Source organism: Equus asinus, chromosome 26 (assembly GCF_041296235.1).
Source record: "Equus asinus isolate D_3611 breed Donkey chromosome 26, EquAss-T2T_v2, whole genome shotgun sequence".
In the NCBI taxonomy this organism is placed as follows: Eukaryota; Metazoa; Chordata; class Mammalia; order Perissodactyla; family Equidae; genus Equus; species Equus asinus.
Window position 1 is genome coordinate 6,265,444 of NC_091815.1, and position 11,985 is coordinate 6,277,428.

An 11,985-nucleotide genomic window follows, 5' to 3' on the forward strand; every position below is an offset into this window, starting at 1 on the left:
CACCATACCATGAAATCTATATTTCCTAACACTACTAATGTGATATGCACTCGTAATGTGAAACAGTGAGGCCCGGGCCGCCCAAGCGGAATGTGGGCACTTCCCTGCTCCACCACAGGGCCGGCCCTGAATTGTACTTTTGGACCAACCTTTTGCCTGAACTTGGGAAGACGTGGGCCTGTTTGGATTATTCGTGAAGGTGATTAGTAATAACATCATGGACGGTAACATTTTCCGTTCGTTCATGGGTTTAGGACTGATCATGTTCTCTTCGTAGTATTCCTCTTCACCTATTTGGAATGGTCTGCCTTTCTGTAGCATCTGTAAGCATTTGGAGGTGATTTTCCATCCTTGGAAGTTCACCTTCTGTAAACTCTTTCCGCCCCCAAAGCTTTATGACATCATTCTGGACCCCTTTGTGGATTTTTGATTTGAGGTGAATTTATAGCCATGACCCTGCCTTCGAACGTACTATAACTTCCAGATTCACATCCTCATTGCTTTAGACTTCTGTGTAGCTTACATCATCTTCACCAGTGTAAGACTAATCACAGGCCCTCACCACACACTTGTGCCTAATCTTCTCTTTCACCCTCCGTCACCGCCCCTCTTTGCCTCTGGGAGCCCGCATACAAATGTTCAGTGCCACCTGTTGGTTAGTGCTTGCTTTTCCTTCTCCTTGTAAGTGAGATTCTATGGTATTTGAATTTCTCACTGGGGCTTGTTACACTTCCCCTAAAACCCTCACAGCCATTCTGGTGGTCACAAATGGCTGGATTGCATCATTTGTTCCGGCTGAGTGGTATACCATTGTGTGGCTATAGCCCATCTTCCTTCTCCAATCATCCCTTGCTGGACACCAGGGTGCTTTCCCAGTCTTGGATATCAGGAGTAAGACTGTGGTGAACACAGCCATGCACATGTCTTCATGCGGTAGTCTTTCTGACTTTTTTGGATAAACAAGCGGCAGATTAATAGCTGGGTCATACGGGACATGGATACTTAAATTTCTGAGGCAGTTCCACACCTTTGGCATCGTGGCTGCACCGGGTTACACTCCCACCAGCAGTGCAGGAGGCTTCCCTTCTCTCCACCTCCTCTCTGACACTTGTTATTTCCTGTCTGCTTCCTTCTAGCCATGCTGACCACAGTGAGCTGCCATGTCCTTGCAGTTTGGATTTGCATTTTCCTGAGACTTAATGATGGTGAACAAGTTTTCATGCACCTACTGGCCCTCTTTCTGTCTTCTTCGGAGAAATCTCTGCTTCCATCTTTTGACCAGGTTTTCATTGGCTTGTTTTTTTTCTTGTGGAGACGTGCGAGTTGATTGTATCTTTGGGCTTTTCACCCCTTGTCCGATGTGTGGTTTGCAAACATCCTCTCCCAATTGTTGTGGTGTCTTAGTATTCAGTTGATGGTTTCCTTGACTGGCAGAAGTGTGTGCATTTGATGTGGTCCCGTTTGTTTCTTGTTTCCTTTGTTGCCCTTGCCCAGTCAGACATGCTTCTTCCGAATAGGCGGCTCAGACAGATGGCAAAGAGCACTCTGCCTAGGTCTTCTCCTACAAGGTTCACGGATTCAAGTCTGCCATTCAAGGCTTTAATCCATTTCAGGTGGTGTGTGTGCCAGGTGTAACAGCATGGTGTACTCTCGTTGTGTTCCATGTGGCTGTGCAGGCTTCCCAGCACCGTTTATTGTAGAGACTCTCCTTTCTCCGCTGTCTCCACTTGGCTCCCTGGTCCAAAATGGGCTGTCCATGTAAGTTTGAGTTGGGCTCTGGGCTCTCAATTGTTTTGCATGGGTCTTCATGCCTGTTTTGGGGCCCAGACTGTGCCGTTTCGGTACCTAGCGCTTCGTCCTCTATGTTGAAATCAGAAATTGTGACACGTGCTGCTTTGTTCGTTTTCCTGAGGATTCCTTTGCCTAGTCAGGGTCTCGTGTTGCTGGCTAGAAACTTTAGGATTCTCTCTTCTTCTCTGTGGCAAATACTGCTGCAACTTTGACTGGGATTGCATGGAATCCAGAGATTCCTTACTGCGGTATGAACCTTTCAAGTGTGTTAATCCTTCCATTCCTAGATCCCTCGATATCTTTTTTTTTCTTGTGTCTTCTTGAGTTTCTTTCCCCAAAGGTTTGCTAGTTTTTGAATTAACATAGAATTCACCTGTTTTGCTAAGGTTATTCACAGAGATCCTATTCTTCGTAATGGCAAGCTCCTGTTTTTTTTTTTTTTTTTCCTTAGCTTCAGTTTTTCTATTCTTTGCAACTTTTAATTGGTTTTGTTTTGGCACAAGTGCCTTGCTGTGCTCACATCTGCTGGCAATGCTCCTGTATTTGCTGTGGAAGTCTGGCCCTGTCCAACGTCCCTTCCCATCTGCCTCTACTCTACCTCGGACGCCTGCACCAGAACAACTGAAGCAGTGGTGAGGAGGCCCAAACCGAGGATTCCACCCAGCCCATACTGGGCCACAGACCCAGGAGGTGCGGACCTCACCACTGCACCACCGGCCGGCCACTTACATGTTCAGTGGCAACGTGCAGTTGAGTGCAATGGGAGTTAAATATACTAGTGAGCCCAACTCTAGCACTGTGTAGATGAGGCTAGGTTGTTTTTCGGGTCCATTGTGATGTCAGAGGATTTGTCATAATTGTGTCTCTGAGGTCCAGCATGCTTCATGGATACAGGTTTCAGAGCCTGCTTGGAGCAGTCTCATAACTCACCCTTCCCAGTTAGCCCATGCTTGACCTTCGCTGCCGTTTTTTGGCTTGTGAATTTCTCTGACTTTCAAACGTTCCAGCAGAGTCTGTCTAAAGACGGACATCATCTTTCATTGTGGATAATTCAGGTGTGATTTCTGTTCACCTTCCATTTTCTGGGTCCTCTTTTTCTTTTCCATAGTATACTCGTCATGGTCTTTCTCAGCTATCTCCCTTAGACATGCTTATCAGTCCGTTCTCCTTCATTCCAAGTGATTAGTTTGTATTTCTTTAATCGCTGTATGTTCTCTAGGGTGAGGTGTGAGTGCTTTCGTGACTCCTGGTTGTTGTCCTTGAATTTGCACCGGTCACTTGTAGGACTCTTGGCTATCCTAGCCTGGGTCAAACTAAGCCCTGAGAGCACGTGGTCATGTGGGTTGGTTTGACATCCTGAGATCAGAAACTCCAAATTCGAGGTGGTCCTGGCAACCCCCTTCACGGACACAATGTTTCCAAGACAACTTAGACAAATCGGATGAATTCCACTCTCCAGGAAAGAGATTTTTCTGTCTCTTTTCCGGATTTGGGAAGTTTCGAACTTGACCCCTGATCCTTGAACGTTCCCCTAGATTCCGTCCAGATACGGGCTTACTTAATTTTTTATAGGGTGGGCCATTTGTTTGCCCTACATCCTCTACCCTGGCCTGTTTATTTTTCTTGAAACACAACTGTAAAGTTCTAATTTTCGTGCAACTTCCTTACATATGGTGTCAAAACACATAATCAATAATCCTTCTACGGCAAGAGGTAGGGGGAGAGAATTTCGATGGAGGCAAACAGAGCACACTAGCCTGGGAGGGCAGCCTTCACGAAGGAACGAAGCCCTGTGGAAGAGGGTGCTTTTCAGCACCCTTGTAGAGCACTTCCAAACAAAGAGACATACCCCAAGCGTGACAGGGCTCCATTCCTTCAAGGCTTCCAAGACATCTCTTGGGACACATTACCATGTGCCCAGTGGGCCCACGTGACACCAGAGCTTCGGAAAAAGAGACTGACCTTCAAAGAATGCTATGGGCCTTGGAAAGGGGGCATCGATTCCTCTCTTCAATGTCCTCAAGACATCTTTCTTGACTTTGCATTATGCTTAAGGCACAAGGGCACTGTAGGTGTGATGAACCCCAAGTCCGGCCACTTATTTCCAATGAAGTTGCAAGCTTGAATCAGCATGACCTCCCCATAGACTTGAATAGATGACAATGTTCTCCTCTCCGTGCTTGTCCCTCTATTCTCACTTGTGGCCTAGGGTTCCTTTCTTATCCCTTGCATCAGACTCTGTTTTATCTCTTCTAGTTTCTGTGCCTGCTTTCTGTTTGCCAAACCTGTTTCTGGGTATCTGTCCCTTTAATAGCCTAGCCTAGGCCAATCCTCAGACTGTAACCATGCGGCCACCCTGGGGGACATGTTCACCGTGATGTCATAAGCGACCTCAAAATTCGAAGTTGTCCTGACAACCTCCGTGCACACAGAGTTTCACAGCCATCTCAGACCAGTCTGACTCCTCACCCTGTCTAGGTAGGATAGTTTTCCTTTTTCTGCAATTGTTGTCAGTTTCTATCTTTCTCCTTGAACTTCGAAAGGGCTCCTACATTCTCTCTAGACACTGGTTTCACTCCTGTAAGATTATCCTGGGTTTTATCTCTTATATCTTGGGTAGATGGCAAAATGGGTGGACCTTACCCAGAAAAAGTCCTGGACTCCCTCACAAGTTGAAGTTGCCCAGGGAATGTTCTGACGCACAATGATGGTGTCATCTCGTGGCACTCTGCCAATTCCACCTTGGCAGGTCACAAGTTTTCCTTCCTTCTGCCTTTGGGAAGTGTACCAGATACTTCCATAGATTGTAATATTCTTATGGTTCCTTTTCTTGTGCGTATTGATAACGTATCCTCACAATTGCTGCTTAGTTATGATCTCTGCCCGCACCATACCATGAAATCTATATTTCCTAACACTACTAATGTGATATGCACTCGTAATGTGAAACAGTGAGGCCCGGGCCGCCCAAGCGGAATGTGGGCACTTCCCTGCTCCACCACAGGGCCGGCCCTGAATTGTACTTTTGGACCAACCTTTTGCCTGAACTTGGGAAGACGTGGGCCTGTTTGGATTATTCGTGAAGGTGATTAGTAATAACATCATGGACGGTAACATTTTCCGTTCGTTCATGGGTTTAGGACTGATCATGTTCTCTTCGTAGTATTCCTCTTCACCTATTTGGAATGGTCTGCCTTTCTGTAGCATCTGTAAGCATTTGGAGGTGATTTTCCATCCTTGGAAGTTCACCTTCTGTAAACTCTTTCCGCCCCCAAAGCTTTATGACATCATTCTGGACCCCTTTGTGGATTTTTGATTTGAGGTGAATTTATAGCCATGACCCTGCCTTAGAACGTACTATAACTTCCAGATTCACATCCTCATTGCTTTAGACTTCTGTGTAGCTTACATCATCTTCACCAGTGTAAGACTAATCACAGGCCCTCACCACACACTTGTGCCTAATCTTCTCTTTCACCCTCCGTCACCGCCCCTCTTTGCCTCTGGGAGCCCGCATACAAATGTTCAGTGCCACCTGTTGGTTAGTGCTTGCTTTTCCTTCTCCTTGTAAGTGAGATTCTATGGTATTTGAATTTCTCACTGGGGCTTGTTACACTTCCCCTAAAACCCTCACAGCCATTCTGGTGGTCACAAATGGCTGGATTGCATCATTTGTTCCGGCTGAGTGGTATACCATTGTGTGGCTATAGCCCATCTTCCTTCTCCAATCATCCCTTGCTGGACACCAGGGTGCTTTCCCAGTCTTGGATATCAGGAGTAAGACTGTGGTGAACACAGCCATGCACATGTCTTCATGCGGTAGTCTTTCTGACTTTTTTGGATAAACAAGCGGCAGATTAATAGCTGGGTCATACGGGACATGGATACTTAAATTTCTGAGGCAGTTCCACACCTTTGGCATCGTGGCTGCACCGGGTTACACTCCCACCAGCAGTGCAGGAGGCTTCCCTTCTCTCCACCTCCTCTCTGACACTTGTTATTTCCTGTCTGCTTCCTTCTAGCCATGCTGACCACAGTGAGCTGCCATGTCCTTGCAGTTTGGATTTGCATTTTCCTGAGACTTAATGATGGTGAACAAGTTTTCATGCACCTACTGGCCCTCTTTCTGTCTTCTTCGGAGAAATCTCTGCTTCCATCTTTTGACCAGGTTTTCATTGGCTTGTTTTTTTTCTTGTGGAGACGTGCGAGTTGATTGTATCTTTGGGCTTTTCACCCCTTGTCCGATGTGTGGTTTGCAAGCATCCTCTCCCAATTGTTGTGGTGTCTTAGTATTCAGTTGATGGTTTCCTTGACTGGCAGAAGTGTGTGCATTTGATGTGGTCCCGTTTGTTTCTTGTTTCCTTTGTTGCCCTTGCCCAGTCAGACATGCTTCTTCCCAATAGGCGGCTCAGACAGATGGCAAAGAGCACTCTGCCTAGGTCTTCTCCTACAAGGTTCACGGATTCAAGTCTGCCATTCAAGGCTTTAATCCATTTCAGGTGGTGTGTGTGCCAGGTGTAACAGCATGGTGTACTCTCGTTGTGTTCCACGTGGCTGTGCAGGCTTCCCAGCACCGTTTATTGTAGAGACTCTCCTTTCTCCGCTGTCTCCACTTGGCTCCCTGGTCCAAAATGGGCTGTCCATGTAAGTTTGAGTTGGGCTCTGGGCTCTCAATTGTTTTGCATGGGTCTTCATGCCTGTTTTGGGGCCCAGACTGTGCCGTTTCGGTACCTAGCGCTTCGTCCTCTATGTTGAAATCAGAAATTGTGACACGTGCTGCTTTGTTCGTTTTCCTGAGGATTCCTTTGCCTAGTCAGGGTCTCGTGTTGCTGGCTAGAAACTTTAGGATTCTCTCTTCTTCTCTGTGGCAAATACTGCTGCAACTTTGACTGGGATTGCATGGAATCCAGAGATTCCTTACTGCGGTATGAACCTTTCAAGTGTGTTAATCCTTCCATTCCTAGATCCCTCGATATCTTTTTTTTTCTTGTGTCTTCTTGAGTTTCTTTCCCCAAAGGTTTGCTAGTTTTTGAATTAACATAGAATTCACCTGTTTTGCTAAGGTTATTCACAGAGATCCTATTCTTCGTAATGGCAAGCTCCTGTTTTTTTTTTTTTTTTTTTCCTTAGCTTCAGTTTTTCTATTCTTTGCAACTTTTAATTGGTTTTGTTTTGGCGCAAGTGCCTTGCTGTGCTCACATCTGCTGGCAATGCTCCTGTATTTGCTGTGGAAGTCTGGCCCTGTCCAACGTCCCTTCCCATCTGCCTCTACTCTACCTCGGACGCCTGCACCAGAACAACTGAAGCAGTGGTGAGGAGGCCCAAACCGAGGATTCCACCCAGCCCATACTGGGCCACAGACCCAGGAGGTGCGGACCTCACCACTGCACCACCGGCCGGCCACTTACATGTTCAGTGGCAACGTGCAGTTGAGTGCAATGGGAGTTAAATATACTAGTGAGCCCAACTCTAGCACTGTGTAGATGAGGCTAGGTTGTTTTTCGGGTCCATTGTGATGTCAGAGGATTTGTCATAAGTGTGTCTCTGAGGTCCAGCATGCTTCATGGATACAGGTTTCAGAGCCTGCTTGGAGCAGTCTCATAACTCACCCTTCCCAGTTAGCCCATGCTTGACCTTCGCTGCCGTTTTTTGGCTTGTGAATTTCTCTGACTTTCAAACGTTCCAGCAGAGTCTGTCTAAAGACGGACATCATCTTTCATTGTGGATAATTCAGGTGTGATTTCTGTTCACCTTCCATTTTCTGGGTCCTCTTTTTCTTTTCCATAGTATACTCGTCATGGTCTTTCTCAGCTATCTCCCTTAGACATGCTTATCAGTCCGTTCTCCTTCATTCCAAGTGATTAGTTTGTATTTCTTTAATCGCTGTATGTTCTCTAGGGTGAGGTGTGAGTGCTTTCGTGACTCTTGGTTGTTGTCCTTGAATTTGCACCGGTCACTTGTAGGACTCTTGGCTATCCTAGCCTGGGTCAAACTAAGCCCTGAGAGCACGTGGTCATGTGGGTTGGTTTGACATCCTGAGATCAGAAACTCCAAATTCGAGGTGGTCCTGGCAACCCCCTTCACGGACACAATGTTTCCAAGACAACTTAGACAAATCGGATGAATTCCACTCTCCAGGAAAGAGATTTTTCTGTCTCTTTTCCGGATTTGGGAAGTTTCGAACTTGACCCCTGATCCTTGAACGTTCCCCTAGATTCCGTCCAGATACGGGCTTACTTAATTTTTTATAGGGTGGGCCATTTGTTTGCCCTACATCCTCTACCCTGGCCTGTTTATTTTTCTTGAAACACAACTGTAAAGTTCTAATTTTCGTGCAACTTCCTTACATATGGTGTCAAAACACATAATCAATAATCCTTCTACGGCAAGAGGTAGGGGGAGAGAATTTCGATGGAGGCAAACAGAGCACACTAGCCTGGGAGGGCAGCCTTCACGAAGGAACGAAGCCCTGTGGAAGAGGGTGCTTTTCAGCACCCTTGTAGAGCACTTCCAAACAAAGAGACATACCCCAAGCGTGACAGGGCTCCATTCCTTCAAGGCTTCCAAGACATCTCTTGGGACACATTACCATGTGCCCAGTGGGCCCACGTGACACCAGAGCTTCGGAAAAAGAGACTGACCTTCAAAGAATGCTATGGGCCTTGGAAAGGGGGCATCGATTCCTCTCTTCAATGTCCTCAAGACATCTTTCTTGACTTTGCATTATGCTTAAGGCACAAGGGCACTGTAGGTGTGATGAACCCCAAGTCCGGCCACTTATTTCCAATGAAGTTGCAAGCTTGAATCAGCATGACCTCCCCATAGACTTGAATAGATGACAATGTTCTCCTCTCCGTGCTTGTCCCTCTATTCTCACTTGTGGCCTAGGGTTCCTTTCTTATCCCTTGCATCAGACTCTGTTTTATCTCTTCTAGTTTCTGTGCCTGCTTTCTGTTTGCCAAACCTGTTTCTGGGTATCTGTCCCTTTAATAGCCTAGCCTAGGCCAATCCTCAGACTGTAACCATGCGGCCACCCTGGGGGACATGTTCACCGTGATGTCATAAGCGACCTCAAAATTCGAAGTTGTCCTGACAACCTCCGTGCACACAGAGTTTCACAGCCATCTCAGACCAGTCTGACTCCTCACCCTGTCTAGGTAGGATAGTTTTCCTTTTTCTGCAATTGTTGTCAGTTTCTATCTTTCTCCTTGAACTTCGAAAGGGCTCCTACATTCTCTCTAGACACTGGTTTCACTCCTGTAAGATTATCCTGGGTTTTATCTCTTATATCTTGGGTAGATGGCAAAATGGGTGGACCTTACCCAGAAAAAGTCCTGGACTCCCTCACAAGTTGAAGTTGCCCAGGGAATGTTCTGACGCACAATGATGGTGTCATCTCGTGGCACTCTGCCAATTCCACCTTGGCAGGTCACAAGTTTTCCTTCCTTCTGCCTTTGGGAAGTGTACCAGATACTTCCATAGATTGTAATATTCTTATGGTTCCTTTTCTTGTGCGTATTGATAACGTATCCTCACAATTGCTGCTTAGTTATGATCTCTGCCCGCACCATACCATGAAATCTATATTTCCTAACACTACTAATGTGATATGCACTCGTAATGTGAAACAGTGAGGCCCGGGCCGCCCAAGCGGAATGTGGGCACTTCCCTGCTCCACCACAGGGCCGGCCCTGAATTGTACTTTTGGACCAACCTTTTGCCTGAACTTGGGAAGACGTGGGCCTGTTTGGATTATTCGTGAAGGTGATTAGTAATAACATCATGGACGGTAACATTTTCCGTTCGTTCATGGGTTTAGGACTGATCATGTTCTCTTCGTAGTATTCCTCTTCACCTATTTGGAATGGTCTGCCTTTCTGTAGCATCTGTAAGCATTTGGAGGTGATTTTCCATCCTTGGAAGTTCACCTTCTGTAAACTCTTTCCGCCCCCAAAGCTTTATGACATCATTCTGGACCCCTTTGTGGATTTTTGATTTGAGGTGAATTTATAGCCATGACCCTGCCTTAGAACGTACTATAACTTCCAGATTCACATCCTCATTGCTTTAGACTTCTGTGTAGCTTACATCATCTTCACCAGTGTAAGACTAATCACAGGCCCTCACCACACACTTGTGCCTAATCTTCTCTTTCACCCTCCGTCACCGCCCCTCTTTGCCTCTGGGAGCCCGCATACAAATGTTCAGTGCCACCTGTTGGTTAGTGCTTGCTTTTCCTTCTCCTTGTAAGTGAGATTCTATGGTATTTGAATTTCTCACTGGGGCTTGTTACACTTCCCCTAAAACCCTCACAGCCATTCTGGTGGTCACAAATGGCTGGATTGCATCATTTGTTCCGGCTGAGTGGTATACCATTGTGTGGCTATAGCCCATCTTCCTTCTCCAATCATCCCTTGCTGGACACCAGGGTGCTTTCCCAGTCTTGGATATCAGGAGTAAGACTGTGGTGAACACAGCCATGCACATGTCTTCATGCGGTAGTCTTTCTGACTTTTTTGGATAAACAAGCGGCAGATTAATAGCTGGGTCATACGGGACATGGATACTTAAATTTCTGAGGCAGTTCCACACCTTTGGCATCGTGGCTGCACCGGGTTACACTCCCACCAGCAGTGCAGGAGGCTTCCCTTCTCTCCACCTCCTCTCTGACACTTGTTATTTCCTGTCTGCTTCCTTCTAGCCATGCTGACCACAGTGAGCTGCCATGTCCTTGCAGTTTGGATTTGCATTTTCCTGAGACTTAATGATGGTGAACAAGTTTTCATGCACCTACTGGCCCTCTTTCTGTCTTCTTCGGAGAAATCTCTGCTTCCATCTTTTGACCAGGTTTTCATTGGCTTGTTTTTTTTCTTGTGGAGACGTGCGAGTTGATTGTATCTTTGGGCTTTTCACCCCTTGTCCGATGTGTGGTTTGCAAGCATCCTCTCCCAATTGTTGTGGTGTCTTAGTATTCAGTTGATGGTTTCCTTGACTGGCAGAAGTGTGTGCATTTGATGTGGTCCCGTTTGTTTCTTGTTTCCTTTGTTGCCCTTGCCCAGTCAGACATGCTTCTTCCCAATAGGCGGCTCAGACAGATGGCAAAGAGCACTCTGCCTAGGTCTTCTCCTACAAGGTTCACGGATTCAAGTCTGCCATTCAAGGCTTTAATCCATTTCAGGTGGTGTGTGTGCCAGGTGTAACAGCATGGTGTACTCTCGTTGTGTTCCATGTGGCTGTGCAGGCTTCCCAGCACCGTTTATTGTAGAGACTCTCCTTTCTCCGCTGTCTCCACTTGGCTCCCTGGTCCAAAATGGGCTGTCCATGTAAGTTTGAGTTGGGCTCTGGGCTCTCAATTGTTTTGCATGGGTCTTCATGCCTGTTTTGGGGCCCAGACTGTGCCGTTTCGGTACCTAGCGCTTCGTCCTCTATGTTGAAATCAGAAATTGTGACACGTGCTGCTTTGTTCGTTTTCCTGAGGATTCCTTTGCCTAGTCAGGGTCTCGTGTTGCTGGCTAGAAACTTTAGGATTCTCTCTTCTTCTCTTTGGCAAATACTGCTGCAACTTTGACTGGGATTGCATGGAATCCAGAGATTCCTTACTGCGGTATGAACCTTTCAAGTGTGTTAATCCTTCCATTCCTAGATCCCTCGATATCTTTTTTTTTCTTGTGTCTTCTTGAGTTTCTTTCCCCAAAGGTTTGCTAGTTTTTGAATTAACATAGAATTCACCTGTTTTGCTAAGGTTATTCACAGAGATCCTATTCTTCGTAATGGCAAGCTCCTGTTTTTTTTTTTTTTTTTTCCTTAGCTTCAGTTTTTCTATTCTTTGCAACTTTTAATTGGTTTTGTTTTGGCACAAGTGCCTTGCTGTGCTCACATCTGCTGGCAATGCTCCTGTATTTGCTGTGGAAGTCTGGCCCTGTCCAACGTCCCTTCCCATCTGCCTCTACTCTACCTCGGACGCCTGCACCAGAACAACTGAAGCAGTGGTGAGGAGGCCCAAACCGAGGATTCCACCCAGCCCATACTGGGCCACAGACCCAGGAGGTGCGGACCTCACCACTGCACCACCGGCCGGCCACTTACATGTTCAGTGGCAACGTGCAGTTGAGTGCAATGGGAGTTAAATATACTAGTGAGCCCAACTCTAGCACTGTGTAGATGAGGCTAGGTTGTTTTTCGGGTCCATTGTGA